Consider the following 15,734-nt stretch of genomic DNA (forward strand, 5'->3'; position numbering starts at 1 on the left):
GGGTGGGTGTGGCAGGTGGGTGTGGCGAGTGGGTGTGGCGAGTGGGTGTGGTGAGTGGGCCCGGTGGGTGGGTGTGGTGGGTGGGCCCGGGGGCAGCCACTAAATCGCCCGCTGCCCACGATCGGGCCCCGGCCGTGATTTCACACTGGCCAGGATGCTCGCCCGGCGTCATCGCGCATTATCTTACTCCTGTTCAGGTCGGGCACATGCCCGCCCGACGAGGGAAAGATGCTGCCCTCTGGATTGACCAGTACAGAATGGTCAGGCTGTGCCCTCGTTCTGTGCGTAATTCCCAGGTGCCTGTCCCTTTAAATTTTAAAGTGCAGTAATTAGGCCATGGATGAGGCTTCGGAAAAAGGCCACGGGCCTGATCAGGCCGGATGGGTTTCAACGGAACGGAGCTGGGACCAACTTCCGTGCAGGACAATTTGCTGGTGCTACCGGCGAGGGTTTCAACTAACTTGACAGGGAACCAGAAGGTATTATTACAGAGGAAAACCAAGCTGCACAGAGAACCGAAAGAGGCAGATAGCACTAGAGCAGGGAATACAGGGAATTTAATAAGGTCTAGGTTAGGTTTACTGTGCATGTATATGAATGCGCGTCTAGAGTTGGTGAGCTGCCGGTGCAGATAGCTCCATAGAATTACAATATTGTGGCAATGATAGAAAGCTGGCTCAAACGATGCAAGGGCTGAGACAGGGTACTCAATAGTCCTGGGTAAAAAGGTGCCCACGAAAGATAGGGAAGGAAGGGAAGGAGGAGTGGCAGCACTGGAGAGAAAGGGGAGTCCTCGGGCAGGACTTTACGCCCCGCAGGAGGGCGTAAAGTGGCGCGCGGTGACATCGGGCAAGCGTCCAGACGTCGCCACGCACTGGCGCCATATTTCGGTCGGCGGGCGCACCTGCGAGTTGGCAGTGCGCCCGCCGACAATTAAGAGGCCTATTAAGGCCCTTCATCGAGTAACTGAAAGCAATTTTTCACTGCCGGTCTGACCTTTACTGCTAGCGGGGTGGGCAAATCTGCCAGGCAGCCATTGAATTTTTTTTTTAATGAAACCTCATCCACGGGCAGGATGAGGTTTCCAACAGTAATTTTTTTTAAAAATAAAAACTTTTAGACGTAATTTTTATTATGTTTCTGCTACTGTTACTGAGTTCCATGTTGGGGCATGTTCTTAACATTTTTAAAATCTTTCCTTTTGATTGTACAATTCTTCAACTCACTGAGGCAGCGGTGTGCCTTCAGGGAGCTCTCAGTGCGCACTCCCCCCGTGCACGCACAGACTCCCCCCCCCCCCACCCCGGCAGCGCTGAGCTCCTCAGTGCACCTTTCACACGGGCTGGCTGTTCATTGGCCGCGGCCAGTGTGAAATCGCGGTCGGGGGGGGGGGCCAAACACAGGCAGCGGGCCATTTCGCGGCCGCTCCTGGGCCCACCTGCCTGGCAGCTGGAAAATCCTGCACTTAAGAGTCAAGGACAAAATCTATTTGGTTAGAGCTAAGGAACAATAGGGGTGCCATTACATTGTTGTAATGTGTATTCTGTTGGCCACCAACTATTGGGAAAGTAATAGAGGAACAAATTTACATGGAAGCTTTCTTTCCATGTCCTTCTAGATCTGTCTGCCACCTTTGGCGCTGTTGACCAAACCATCCTTCTCCAACATCTGTCTTCCAACAGGGTGGTTCCATACTTATCTATCTGATCATAGCCAGAGAATTGCTTGTCTTGGCCTCTCTTTCTGCTCCCATATTGTTACCTCTGGTGTCCCCCAAGGATTTATCCTTGGCCCCCTCCTATTTCTCATCTAAATGCTGGCCCTTGGCAACATCATCTGAAGGTACAGTGTTAGTTTGCACATGTTCACTGACAGCACCCAGTTCGACCTCACTGCCACCTCTCTCACTCCTCCACTGTTGCTAAGTTATCAGATTGAAATCATTAATTAAATATTGGGAAGACTGAAGCCATTGTTTTCAGTCCCCACTCCAAGCTCCATTCCCTAGCTACTGACCACATCCTCCTCTGTGGCAACTGCCTGAGATTAATTCAGTCTGTTTGCATCCTTGGGGTCACGTCTGATCCCAAGATGAGCTTCCGACCTCATATTCTTGCCAGCACTAAGACTGCCTATTTCCATCATTGTGTGCGTGTGAAATATATCTGAAGTTGTGTTGGGTTTGTGCGTGTAGCATCTATGCACGAGGTACATGAAGCTCACCCAGGATCACTTCACCAGGCACAACTAAATAAAAAAACAATGTGGCCTCCTTCAAATATGCAAGTGCACTTCAGAGGCAAGGAGAGAAAATCCTGACTTAGCAGCTCATCCAAAACTCAACTGTCTGCAGTATCCTGTCCTATCAGCAGAACTTTCTGGGCATAGCTCAGCCTTAGCGCTCACCTACATACCAACCAGAGCCTCAACAAACACCTCACGTGATGAACATGGTCATCTTCGTCTCGAAGAACGAATATCACGCATGAATATAGCATCTGTGCATATGTGGTGTGTGATCACTGTGTTTGAGTTTGAGCTCTTATTGTGTGTGTGAGAGTCTGGGTGAACCCTCATGAGAAAGGAAGGAAATTTGTCAAAACAAACAATTAACCAGAGAGAAAAAGATGATAATGAGAAATATTTGCTGCTAGAAGATTGATTGATATTAAGTTATTTGCATTCAATACTCACAAGGGAGTCTCTACAAGAAGTGGAAAGTTGACCATCCTCTGACATTCCCAGGAGACCTGCAATTAAACCATAAAGCATGCGTTTAGTAAATAAAACCAATTAAAATGCCTGAAATCAATAAGGGTCCATATGGTCAGAATATCTATACACAGGTTCCAAACAGTCGGAGATTACCAATACACAGGGTCCATATGGTCAAAGTATCAACACACAAGGTCCATGCAGACACAGAGGCTGGAATGAGACCAGCCCCATTGGAGATGCTGGCAGCCAGGGCAGGGGGAGATAAAATGCTGTTGGGAGGGAAATCCAATGTGTTCCCACTGCCAGGGGATGTAGGCACTATTCCCAAGATCAGAAATGGCAGCATGGCCAAATGGAGATGGGTGGCCAATTGATCCAATTAATTGGCCTACTGATGGTCATTTTAGCAGACTGCATCGGAATGGCCTCCCTGCTGGGTGAGGCCGCTTGCTACATGTAGGCGATCTCTCAGCAGCTTCCCAGCCCCAATTTTGCTGCTGGAGGATTCACCCCTCCAATCGCTGTGCCCAGCATGCCTGCCACTTGGGCATCAATATTTTATCTCTTCAGCATGGTGGCGTCCTCCTGTCCTCCTTGCAGCCTTGGCAGCTGCCACCTCTATCAATGATGCTACCAAAACGTTGCCATGGCAAATGCACCAGGAAGCTATTACCCCAATAGCTCCCTGGTGCCTTCACCATGGCAATGTCTCCAACAATCAGACCCATCTTGCCAACCGATCAGCACACCTTTTCTCAGGCAGTGCAAATTGTTGCTCCCTTTGAAATTTGGTATTCTTGCATCTATCCTGATGAGTGCAAGACAAAAAGCTTTGACTGCATGTCTCTTTTCTCAGCAATGCCAAAAGCAAAACTGGATTTCCAAGGGGCTGAAAGAGAAAATCAGTCAGAAAACAGGATGTTGACCTAGAAGCCTATTCATACCACACTCGTCTTTCAGGGCGGGGAAGGGGTGCTCAGTTTTGGTCAAAGTCTCCCTATGTAAAGCAGGGAAAGAGCCACATTCAAACTGTAGTTCATCCATGCTGCCCATGTCCTAAGTCGCATTCATCCATCACCTTTGTGCCTGCTCATCTACATTGGCTCCCAGTCCAGCAACAGCTAGATTTTTAAATTAATATCCTTGTTTTCAAATCCTTTCCTGGCCTCAGCATTCCCTCTCCTACAGCCCTACAATCCTCCGAGATCTCTGCACTCCTCCTATTCTGGTCTCCCATCCATCCCCCATTTCATCACACCAACACTGGTGGCCGTGCCTTCAGCTGTCTGGGTCCTAAGCTCCAGGATCCCTCACTGAAGCTCTCTACCTCTTGCTCCTCCTATAAGACACTCCTTAACATCTGCTTCAGCTCAAGTTTTTGTTCATCTGTCTTAATATTTCCTCGGCGTCAAACTGTGCTTGATGATTGCTCCTGTGAAGTGCCTTGGGGCATTAAAGGTGCTATATAAATGTAAGTTATTGTTGCTCTCAAGCACACGACACTTGACAGGGAGCTCATCAGAACTAGGGCTGAACATGACCATTGCAAAAGCAATGAACAATTCCTTCTGATTTCTTCTCCAAGCAAGAGAAATCACTGCTGAGCTGTAACTTTCTTACGACACTCTTCCCAATTACTACGGTCATGGAATCATAGGCTCACTACAGCACAGAGGGCCATTTGGCCCATCAAGTCCATGTTGACTCACCGTAGAGCAACCAGTCAGTCCCATTCCCCCGGCCCAACCCTGCAACCCTTCAAGTTTATTTCCATCAAGTTGTCATTGTATTTCTTTCTGAAATTATGAATCATCTCCACTTCCACCATCCTAATAGACAATGACTTCCAGGTTATTGCTACTCGTTGTTTGAAAAGTTCTTCCTCACATTTCCTGTATCTCTTGCCGAAACCTTAAATCTGATCTTAACCTGTTATAATCTTGAACACCTCTATCAAATCTCCCCTCAATCTCCTTTGCTCCAAGGAGAACAACCTCAGCTTCTCCAACCTAAGCTTGTAGCTAAAATCCTGCATCCATGGAGTCATTCTGGTAAATCTCCCCTGCACCCTCTCAGAATGCTTCTTAATGTGTGGTGGCCAGAACTGGACATAATCCTCCAGTTGCAGCCTAACCAGGGCTTTATAAAGCTTCAGGATAAATTCCCTGCTTTTGTTCTCAATACCTTCATTGATGAAGTCCAGTGTGTTAGAATCACTTGGACACAAAATTGCGCTAGATTCACCCTTTGATCTGTTGATTCTCCAATGGTATAAATTTCAGCGAAAAACACAGGCACTATAAACCAGGTGCCAAATATTCAGGAAACTCAAGCTCCTTATCATTAGCTTTGTCCTAATGTATCTGCAGACTGGGCTTGAATGTACTCCCTTCCCAAAGTGCCCAGTATTGCTGGGTACAGTTCACCAAGGTCACACAATGCAGCAGAGAATCCAGCAGGATCAGGTCCCGCCTCGATGAACTCGTTGAGTTTGGGCAGGTTTCCATGTTGCCGAAAGCAATTCCTTTCTCCTCCCGTCTCTCACCGTTGGGAGCCTCTCTCATTATTTCTGTTGCTGTTTGATGTCAAAATGGGTTGTGAGAACACTGTCAGCCAAAATAAAAATGCCTGCCTGATATTTGACCAACACAATCCCTTAGGTGAAGCAACATACTAGGCTATGAAGGCTGCACTCAGTCTTCATTCATTAACCCAATGTGTTAGTGGGGAATGAATGTCTATACTATGCTGCTGATACCATGGCGTTTTATAGTCTCCTCTATTAATGTGCTCACACAATGCCCTTGCCATTCTTCATCTACTCACAATCATAATGAATTTTCACTTCGGGAGACAGTGCATGGTATTTACAGTACTGTATTTACTGTATTAAAATAGGTCATTCAGTCCCACTGGCCTATGTCAGTGTTTATGCGCCACACGAGCCCCTTCCCACTCCTCTTCAATTAACCCCATCAACATAACCTTCTATTCTTTTCTCCCTCTTGTATTTATCGGCCAGAATTTTACACCTCACGGGCAACCTGATGGGGCGTAAAATAGCACAAGATGCCAGGCGAGCGTCCCAACTTTATCCCACACGTGGGCAATCTTCAGGTCAGCGGGCACACGCGGGAGTCAGAGCCGCACCCGGCATCAATTAAGAGGTCACTTAAGACCATTAAAAACCCAAATGAAGCTGATCCTACGTTGCCCGTGTGATTTCACGCTCATCCCATGGGCAAAACAGGCAGGCGGGCAGCCCACATTTTGCAAAACCTCACCCAAGGGCGGGATAAAAAGGGTCAGCAGCATTGCCAGTGTGAGTAATGAGGAGTTTAGGAGATATTTGCTGCTCGTTGCTTATTTGAACTTGACAGCTTCATCTCAGTTCTGAGCTTCATTCTAAACATTTCTAGGCTTCATTTCAGGACTCACTGGTGTCTCCAAGGCCCCCGGAGGATTTCGATCATGTCGACCCTTCCAGGTATCAAACAGCCTTCTGTGATCCTGGGAATGGGATTGTGCTTTCTGCTGAAGGTACCTCCACTGAGGAGGAAGAGAGAGCCAGAAGTGGGGAGCAACCTGTGATAGGAGAGGCGCAGGCACAAGGAGTGCAGGGCCAGCAGGTAGTTCAAGGTGGAAGGGGCCGCAGAAGACGCCAATATCCTGCGGCCAGAGTTTACAGGAATGGATACAGCTACCTCAATATGTCCAAGGTGAAATGCTAAAGGGGGCTCTGTCTCTCTAGGGAGACAGTGACCTCCATTTTTCAAATGATTGGGCTTGAGATCAGTTCTGACTGGGTGGGTGGAAACCCCATGGCTTTGAAGGTCACAGTGGCCCTCAACTTCTATGCCTCCGGCTCTTTCCAGGGGTCAGTGGGGGATCTGTGTGGAGTCTCCCAATGGGCTGTCCACAGTTGTTTCAAGCTGGTGACAGAAGTTCTGATCGGGCTGCTAATTGCCCTTGAGAAGGTGGTGGTGAGCTGCTTTTTGAACCGCTGCAGTCCACGTGGTGTAGGTACACCCTCTGTGCTGTTAGGGAGAGAGTTCCAGGATTTTCACTCAGCGACAGTGAAGGAACAGCCGATATATTTCCAAATCAGGATGGTGAGTGACTTGGAGGGGATCTTCCAGGTGGTGGTGTTCCCATCTATCTCCAGCTCTTGTCCTTCTAGATGGTAGAGGTCATGGGTTTGGAAGGTGCTGTGGAAGGAGCCTTGGTGAGTTGCTGCAGTGCATCTTGTAGATGGTACACACACTGCTGCCACTGTGCGTCGGTGGTGGGGGCAGTGAAAGTTGAAGGTGGCGGGTAGGTTGCCAATCAAGCGGACTGCTTTGTCCTGGATGGTGTTAAGCTTATTGTTGGAGCTGCACTCATCCAGGCAAGTAGAGAGTATTCCATCACACTCCTGACTTGTGCTTTGTAGATGGTGGACAGGGTCTGGGGAGTCAGGAGGTAGGTTACTTGCCTCAGAAATCGCAGTCTCTGACCTGCTTTTGTGCCACAGCATTTATCTGGCTGGTCCAGTTCAATTTCTGGTCAATGGTAACCCTCCAGGATGTTGATAGTGGGGGATTCAGTGATAGTAGTGCCATTGAACATCATTGGGAGATGGTTAGATTCTCTCTTGTTGGAGATGGTCATTGCCTGGCGCTCCGGTGGCACAAATGCCATTTGCCACTTATTAGCCCAAGCCTGAATGCTGTCCAGCACTTGCTGCATACAGACACAGACTGCTTCAGTATCTAAGGAGTTGTGAAAGGTGCTGAACATTCACAGCAAACATTCCCACTTCTGACCTTATGATGAAGGGAAGGTCAATGATGAAGCAACTGAAGGTGGGTGGCTTTTGGACGCTACCCTGAGGGACTCCTGCGTAATCTAGGACTGAGATGACTGAACTCCAACAAACGCAACCATCTTCCTTTGTGCTAGGTATGACTCCAACCAGCAGAGAGTTTTCCCACTGATTCCCATTGACTCCAGTTTTGCTGGGGCTCCTTGATGCCACACTCTGTCAAATGCAGCCTTGATGTCAAGGGTAGTCACTCTCGTCTCACCTCGGGAGTTCAGCTCTTTTGTCTATGTTTCAACCAAGGCTGTAATGAGGTCAGGAGCCAAGTGGCCCTGGCAGAACCCAAAGAGAGTATCAGTGAGCAGGTTATTGCTGAGCAAGTGCTGCTTGATAGCACTGTCAATGATGCCTTCCATCACTTTGCTGACGATTGAGAGTAGGCTGATTGGGCAGTAATGGGCCAGGTTTGGATTTGTCCTGCTGTTTATGGACAGGACATACCTTGGCAATTTTCCACATAGCTGGGTAGATGCCAATGTTGTAACTGTACTGGAAAAGCTTGGCTAGGGGCGCGGCAAGATCTGCAGCACAAGTCTGCAGTACTATTGCTGGAATATTGTCAAGTCCCGTAGTCTTTGTAGTATGTAGTGCCTTCAGCCTTTTCTTGGTATCATGTGGAGTGAATTGAATTAGCTGAACTGATATTTGTGATGCAGGGGACCTCAGGAGGAGGCTGAAATGGATCATCCACTTGGCACTGCTGGTTCAAGGTGGTTGCAAATGCTTCAGCCTCGGTTTTTGCACTTATGTGCTGGGCTCCCCCATCATTGGGAATGGGCATATTTGTGGAGCTTCCTCCTCCAGTGAGCTGTTTAATTATCCATCGCCATTCACAACTGGATGTGACTGGATGTGCAGAGCTTGGGTCTGATCTGTTGGTTTTATGATTGCTTAGCTCTATCTATCATTTGCTGCGTCCACTGTTTGGCCTGCAAGTAGTCCTGTATTGTAGCTTCACCAGGTTGACACCTCATTTTTAGGTCTGCCTGGTGCTGCTCCTGGTATGCCCTTCTGCACTCTCCACTAAACCAGGGTTGATTGCCTGGCTTGGTGGTAATAGTAGAATGGGGAATATGCTGGGCCATGAGGTTACAGATTGTGGTTGAATATAATTCTGCTGCTGATGATGGCCCACAGCACCTCATGGATGCTTAGTTTTGAGCTGTTAGATCTGTTCTGAATCTATCCCATTTAGCACAGTGGTAATGCCACAAAACATAATTAAGGGTATCCTCCTACCTTTACTGTCATGGACAGCTGCATCTGCGACAGCTAGCTTGTTGAGGACATGGTCTAGTAGTTTTTTCACTCTTGTTGGTTCCCTCACCATATGATGCAGGTCCATTACTACTGATTAGTTCCAGAGAAGAGTCATTTTGGACTCAAAACGTTAACTCTGTTTTTCTCTCTGCACTGAGGCTGCCAGGTCTCCTCAGTGTTTCCAGCACTTCCTGTTTTTGTTTCAGATTGCCAACATTCACAGTATTTTGCTTTCATGTGAGTTATTGGTGACTATTTTATATTTATAAATGTTAGTTCCCCATAAGTGAAAACATTTCCTGTGCATCTAGCCAATCAAATCCCTTCATAATTTTAAAGACCTCTTTCCCCTCAGTTTTCTCTTTTCTAGAGAAAAGGGTATCAGCCTGTTCAATCTTCATGAGCTATTACCTCTCAGTTCTGATATCATGCTCTTTTGCCCCTTCTCCAGTGTCTAGGGGGTCACTGTTTAAAAATAAGGGGTCTTGCATTTAAGACAGAGATGAGGAGAAATGTTTTTCTCTCACGAGTCTTTGGAACTTTCTTCCTCAAAAAGTGATAGAAGCAGAGTCTTTGAATATTTATAAGGCAGAGCTATAAAGATTCTTGATAAGCAAGAGGATGAAAGGTTATCAGGGGTAGGTGGGAATGTGGAGTTGAGGTTACAGTCAGATCAGCGATGATCTTATTGAATGGCGGAGCAGGCTAGAAGGGCCAAGTGACCTGCTCCTGTTCCTAATTCATATGCTTGCATGTTCTCCATATCCTTTTTCTATAATGGACCAGAATTGTGCGCAGTAGTCTCATATTGTACTCTAGAAACTAATCTATCTTTGGCAAAAGGAAACAATTTCTGTCACCAGATGGTAATTCTATCCCTCTCACTAGACATTGGTCTGCATGGAGTGGCCTGTTCTCTGACTCTCTTGATCTCACTTGATTCAGATGATAGCATTTTGTCCTCCAGAACCATTCTTGTAAACCTCTTCTGCACTCTCTCCACTATGTTCACGTCCTTCCTATAATTTGGCACCCAGAACTGTACACAATACTCCAGCTGAGGTCTAACAAGTGTCTTATATAAATTCAGTGTAACCTACTATGACCCTATTAATAAAGCCCAGGATACTATATGCTTTATTAACTGCTCTCCACCTATCCTGCCACATTCAATGATCTATGCACATATGCACCCAGGTCTCTCTGCTCCTGCACCCCCTTCAAAATTTCATCCCTTATTTTATATTGTCTGTCCATGTTCTTCCTACCAAAATGCATCATCTCACACTTCTCCAAATTGAACTTCATCTGCCTACTATCTGCCCACTCCACCAACTTGTCTATGTCCTTTTGAAGTTCTACACTGTCCTCTTTGCAGTTCACAACACTCCCAAGCTTCATATCATCAGTAAACTTTGAAATTGTCCCCTGCACACCAAGATCTAGATCATTAATATATATCAGGAACAGCAAGAGTCCCAATACCGAACCCTGGGGAATTCCACTACAAACCTTCCTCCAGCCCGAAAAATATCCATTGACCATTACTCTCTGCTTCTTATTTTTCAGTCAATTTTGCTACAATCCCTTTTATTCCATGAGCTCACAAGTCTGTTGTGTGGCACTATATCAAATGCCTTTTGAAAGTCCAAGTACACCACATCAACAGCATTGCCCTCAACGACCTTTTCTGTTACCTCTTCAAAAAATTCCAGCAAGTTAGTTAAACACGATTTCCCCTTTAGAAATCCATGCTGGATCTTCCTTATCAACCGATATTTTTCCATGTGATTGCCAATTATATCCTGAATAATTGTTTCTAGAATCTTACCCACCACTGAAGCTAAACTGAGACTGGTCTTTAATTGCTGGGCTTATCCTTACAACCCTTTTTGAACAAGGGCGTAATGTTTGTAATTCTACAGCCCTCTGGTGACTCCCTGAGTCTAGGGAAGACTGAAATATTATGGCCAGCGCCCCTGAAATTTCTGCTCTCACTTCCTTCAATATCCTTGGATGCATCTCGTCTGGTCCCGGTGCCTTGTCAACTTTAAGGATTGACAGTCTATTCAACACTTCCTCCTTATCAATTTTGAACCATTCTAGTGACAGAGTTTCCAAAAATTGGTGGGGTGGTAAATAGTGAGGAGGATAGCCTTAGATTACAGGAGAGTATAGACGGGCTGATCAGATGGGCTGATCAGTAGCAAATGGATTTTAATCCGGATAAGTGTGAACTGATGCACTTGGGCAGGACAAACAGGGCACAGGAATACATGATGAATGGTAGGACCCTGGGAAGTACCGGGGATCAGAGGGACCTTGGTGTGCATGTCCACTGGTCCCTTAAGGTACCGGAACAGGTAGATAAGGTGGTTAAGAAGGCATATGGGATACTTGCCTTTATTAGCCAAGGCATAGACTATAAGAGCAGGGAGGTTATGCTGGAACTGTATAAAATGCTGGTTAGGCCACAGCTAGAGTACTGCTTGCAGTTCTGGAATCCACATTATAGGAAGGATGTGATTACACTAGACAGAGTGCAGAGGAGATTTACCAGGATGTTGCCTGGGCTGGAGAGTTTTACTTATGAGGAGAGATTGGATAGACTAGGGTTACGTTCCCTGGAGCAGAGGAGATTGAGGGGGGACATGATTGAGGTATATAAAATTATGAGGGACATAGATAGGGTAGACAGGAAGGAACTTTTCCCTTTGGTGGAGGAATCAATAACCAGGGGGCATAGATTTAAGATAAGGGGCAGGAGGTTTAGAGGGGATGTGAGGAAGAATTCTTTCACCCAGAGGGTGGTGGGAATCTGGAACTCAGTGCCTGAAAGGGTGGTAGAGGCAGAAAGCCTCATAACATTTAAGAAGTATTTGGATGTGCACTTGCGATGCCATGGCATACAAGACTATGGGCCTAGTGCTGGAAAATGGGATTAGAATAGTTGGATACTTGTTTGACCAGCGCTGACTCGATGGGTGAAGGGCCTTTTTCTGTGCTGTAGACCTCTATGACTCTATGACTCTAGTCCTCACCTGTCACCATGGCCTGGGGAGCATCTACCTCCTTGGCAAAGACAGATTGAAAGTATTCATTTAATACTTCAGCCATGGTCCCTTCATCCATGTGTAAATTCCCTTTTAGGTCCCTAATTGGCCCTACTCCTCCTTTTACCACCCTTTTACGACTTATATGCCTATAAAGGAGGGATTTCCCTTCATGTGGGCTGCTAGTCTTTTCTCATAGTCCCTCTTCACGTCCCTAATATGCTTTTTCACCTCCCCTCTGAACCTTCTGTATTGCTCTTTGTTCTCAATTGTATTTTCTACCTGACACCTGTCATAGGATTGAGATGTGGAGAAATTTCTTCACCCAGAGAGTGGTGAGCCTGTGGAATTCATTAGCAGAGAAAGTAGTTGAGACCAAAACATTGTATGCTTTCAAGAAGGAGTTAGATATGGCTCTTGGGGCGAAAGGGATCAAAGGGTATGGGGAGAAAGCGGGAGCAGGCTATTGAGCTGGATGATCAGCCAAGATCATAATGAATGGCGGAGCAGGCTCAAAGGGCCAAATGGCCTATTCCTGCTCCTAGTTTCTATAAGCACACTTTTTCTTCTTTATCTTAATTTCTATCTCCCTTTTCATCCCACCCTTCCTCCTATAACTTTACCAACATATCATTTCATTCCTTTCTCCCTGGTGTGTTGATCTAGTTTCCCCTCAAATATAGCTGTGCCATTCTCCTCAATCGCTCCCCGTGGAAGTGAGATCCACATTCTCACCACTCTCTGGGGAAAGAAGTTTCTCCTGAATCCCCTCTTAGATTCATTTGTGACCATCTTATATTTATGACCCTCTAGTTTTGTTCTCCCCACAAGTTCTACATCTACCCTATCAAGCTCCTTCATAATCTTAAAGACCTCTCTCAGACTAGCCTGCAGACTTCAGGTTTGTAAAGAAAGTTGCTGGATTTAAGGATGAACTGTTGCTCTTGAAGGCATTTTGGGATATCTCTGGATGCTGTGTGCAGGTGCAAGGCTTGCTTGGCCAATATGGGGCTTGGGGCTGTCACTGGTGGTCAGGGGATGAATTGCTGTCGAATGCCAGGATGTGAACAAAGTCAAGAATTTAACAATTAGAACTGAATCATAAAATGCAGAACAGAAGGAGGCCATTTGGGCCACTGCACCTGTGCCAGCCCTTATCCACTTAGTCTCCTTCCCTCTGCTGTTGCTCCATACCCCTGCAATTCTCTCTCCTTCGAGTATTTGTTCAACGCATTTTTAGAAGGCACTATAGAATCAGCTTCCACTATCCTTTCGGGTGCCGCATTCCAGATCACAACAACATAGTGTGATTAGATTTCTTCTCATCTCCCCTCTGGTTCCTTTGCCCATCACCTTCAATCTGCATCCAGCTCCGGGCGATTTTAAGAAGCAAAGGGTGCAAGACTGAAGAACAGTTCAGAAAGGTTCAAGCTAAGATCGATGAGGAAGTTCAGAGAAGAAAGTCGCTCAGTCAGCATAGTTTGGAGAGAACGGGCATTATTTCAACATGTTACAGACCACTGAATCCTGGGCTCTATGTTTTACAGGAATCCTTCCTTGCTCCAGAATTCTGTGATATAGTCGCCTACTGCAGAAGTGAGGATGCAGATTTTGAAGGACCGCTGGACCGTGTTCATTCATTACCAGCCTAGACCTGTTGGGCTGATTGGCCTGTTTCTGTGCTGTCAGCTGGTGGTAACTTCCAGCTAGAACCATGGAATTCCTTGGATTCTTTTAAGAAACAATTAGGAAAAACTGAGAGATTTACTGCCCCTTCTGCCAGTGGAAACAGTTTCTCCTTACTTATTCTATCAAAACACCTTGTAATTAGAGAGGGAAAATTCCACTCAAGTCACATCATTCACTTGTAAAAACTATCGGTTCAGATCAGCATTTCCAAGTGCGTGTTAGACCGGAGGTCTGGGTAATCTAGATCCTGCCCCTCTCTCCAGACACCAATGGAAGTCAACATATGGTCAGCGCATAAAAAACCACCGAATACTGAGTGAGTTCACTCTGAACTGGAGGCTGGTGGACAGCAGAGTGCGCATACTGAACCTTTGTACATCTGTTACACATATGCCTTACCATTCACTCACTAACTTCTCAAAGATCAATACACCAAGTGTCAAACTCAACTGAGTTAAAATATTCCAAACAGTCGCTTAGTAGTGCAGAATTTGAATATTGCTGAAAACAGGGACATATTTCTGAAGCTTTTCATCTTGCACTCATCAGGACAAAGGCAAGAATGCCAAATTTCAAATGATCACAACAATTTATACTATAGGAGAAAAGGGTACTGATTGGATGGCAAGTCAACTCTCATTGGCCAACAAGTTGCCATGGAAAGAGGGACATGTTAAAATATTCCCTTCTTCCACTTCTTCCATTTAATTTTTCCTTACATTCCCTTTACTTTCTGACTCTTTTTCCTGCCTATTTTAAGCCACAAATTCCTTGATTTTTTTCCCAATAGTGGCTAGCCATTCGATTGCCCAATTTCTCAGAATGTTCTGATTCTGTCTGTCTCATTTCAGTGCCAATCCCTCCCATGCCAGTATCTCTTAGTCCCATGCCAGTATCTCTCAGTCCCATGCCAGTGACTCTCAGTCCCATGCCAGTGATTCTCAGCCCCATGCCAGTGACAATCAGTCCCATGTCAGTGACTCTCAGCCCCATGCCAGTGACAGTCCCATGCCAGTGACTCTCAGCCCCATGCCAGTGACACTCATTCCATGCCAGTGACAGTCCCATGCCAGTGACTCTCAGTCCCATGCCAGTGACTCTCAGCCCCATGCCAGTGACAGTCCCATGCCAGTGACTCTCAGCCCCATGCCAGTGACTCTCAGCCCCATGCCAGTGATTCTCAGTCCCATGCCAGTGATTCTCAGTCCCATGCCAGTGACTTTCAGTCCCATGCCAGTGACTCTCAGTCCCATGCCAGTGACTCTCAGTCCCATACCAGTGACTCACAGTCCCATGCCAGTGACTCTCAGCACCATGCCAGTGACAGTCCCATGCCAGTGACACTCATTCCATGCCAGTGACTCTCAGCCCCATGCCAGTGATTCTCAGTCCCATGCCAGTGACACTCAGCCCCATGCCAGTGACACTCAGTCCCATGCCAGTGACTCTCAGCCCCATGCCAGTGATTCTCAGTCCTATGCCAGTGTCTCTAAGTCCCATGCCAGTAACTCTCAGCTGCCAGTGACTCGCAGTCCCATGCCAGTGACTCTCAGCCCCATGCCAGTGACTCACAGCCGCCAGTGTCTCGCAGTCCCATGCCAGTGACTCACAGCCGCCAGTGTCTCGCAGTCCCATGCCAGTGACTCTCAGCCCCATGCCAGTGACTCGCAGCCCCATGCCAGTGACTCTCAGCCCCATGCCAGTGACTCGCAGCCCCATGCCAGTGACTCACAGTCCCATGCCAGTGACTCTCAGTCCCATGCCAGTGACTCTCAGCCCCATGCCAGTTACTCTCAGTCCCATGCCAGTGATTCTCAGTCCCATGCCAGTGACACTCAGCCCCATGCCAGTGACTCGCAATCCCATGCCAGTGACTTGCAGCCCCATGCCAGTGACTCTCAGTCCCATGCCAGTCTCTAAGTCCCATGCCAGTAACTCTCAGCTGCCAGTGACTCGCAGTCCCATGCCAGTGACTCTCAGTCCCATGCCAGTGACTCACAGCCGCCAGTGTCTCGCAGTCCCATGCCAGTGACTCTCAGCCCCATGCCAGTGACTCTCAGCCCCATGCCAGTGACTCGCAGCCCCATGCCAGTGACTCACAGTCCCATGCCAGTGACTCTCAGTCCCATGCCAGTGACTCTCAGCCCCATGCC

General features: G+C 47.1%; 1 protein-coding gene across 3 annotated transcripts in view; it reads right to left on the bottom strand.

Moving 5' to 3' along the window:
* LOC121272599 (neuroblast differentiation-associated protein AHNAK-like) overlaps window positions 1-15,734 on the bottom strand; it is a 98,939-nt gene that overhangs the window by 17,279 nt on the left and 65,926 nt on the right. For 2 of the 3 annotated variants that reach the window (XM_041179255.1, XM_041179256.1), the window contains one exon: window positions 2,695-2,750. The gene's annotated coding sequence lies outside the window, so the exon portion shown is untranslated. Of the gene's footprint in view, window positions 1-2,694; window positions 2,751-8,818; window positions 8,889-15,734 lie in introns of those variants that run through there. The other variant, XM_041179257.1, reaches the window with a different exon arrangement.

This window comes from Carcharodon carcharias, chromosome 34 (assembly GCF_017639515.1).
Source record: "Carcharodon carcharias isolate sCarCar2 chromosome 34, sCarCar2.pri, whole genome shotgun sequence".
Lineage (NCBI taxonomy): Eukaryota > Metazoa > Chordata > Chondrichthyes > Lamniformes > Lamnidae > Carcharodon > Carcharodon carcharias.